General features: G+C 41.6%; 1 non-coding gene across 1 annotated transcript; it reads right to left on the reverse strand.

Annotated features, from left to right (window-relative positions):
- Positions 1–332: 332 nt before the first annotated feature.
- On the reverse strand, positions 333–405 carry TRNAF-GAA (transfer RNA phenylalanine (anticodon GAA)). The gene has a single exon. It is a non-coding gene; the product is annotated as a tRNA-Phe (tRNA).
- Positions 406–639: the final 234 nt, after the last annotated feature.

A 639-nucleotide genomic window follows, 5' to 3' on the forward strand; every position in this document is an offset into this window, starting at 1 on the left:
CGCCCAATATAACCACTTCTTCCGTCCGTCTTTGTGTCTGGGGGCACAACTAAAATATTTAAGGGGCCTATATACATGTACAGGTATATATGCAATGTTTTTGTCGAGGCTAACGGGTCCCCTGGCCCCTCTACATGCAACGTAGGTCCACCTTTGGTACCGGAATATCAAACGCTAGCCTAAAAAAATGTGAGGTTATATTAGCCAATATACTGAAGCTGAAATGTGAAACACCAGAGCGGCGGAGAAGATCGAAGCAGTAAGCGCTACTGTTGTCTCGTAGAAGAGATTAAGAGAATGGGATTTCAACGAGTAGACAAAAAAGAGAGAAATGCGGTGAACGTGGATCGAACACGTGACCTTCAGATCTTCAGTCTGACGCTCTCCCAACTGAGCTATCCCCGCGTTTTGACACGTTCTGCTGCTATCCTATATTTGTCTTGAACATCCCCGTGACTTAATCCCCAAGTTTAATACCAGCAAAAAGAAATCTCTCGATGATCTATGATAACTTTTTTATGGGCTAGTTACACTAAACACCCCTGTAATACGACTCAATATTAGATACACTTCTTATATTTCAAAATCAAATATTTATACTCCATATACCATGAAATCCTACACTCACACCCCTTATAA

The sequence above is a fragment of the Nicotiana sylvestris genome, chromosome 6, assembly GCF_000393655.2.
Source record: "Nicotiana sylvestris chromosome 6, ASM39365v2, whole genome shotgun sequence".
NCBI classification, from domain to species: domain Eukaryota; kingdom Viridiplantae; phylum Streptophyta; class Magnoliopsida; order Solanales; family Solanaceae; genus Nicotiana; species Nicotiana sylvestris.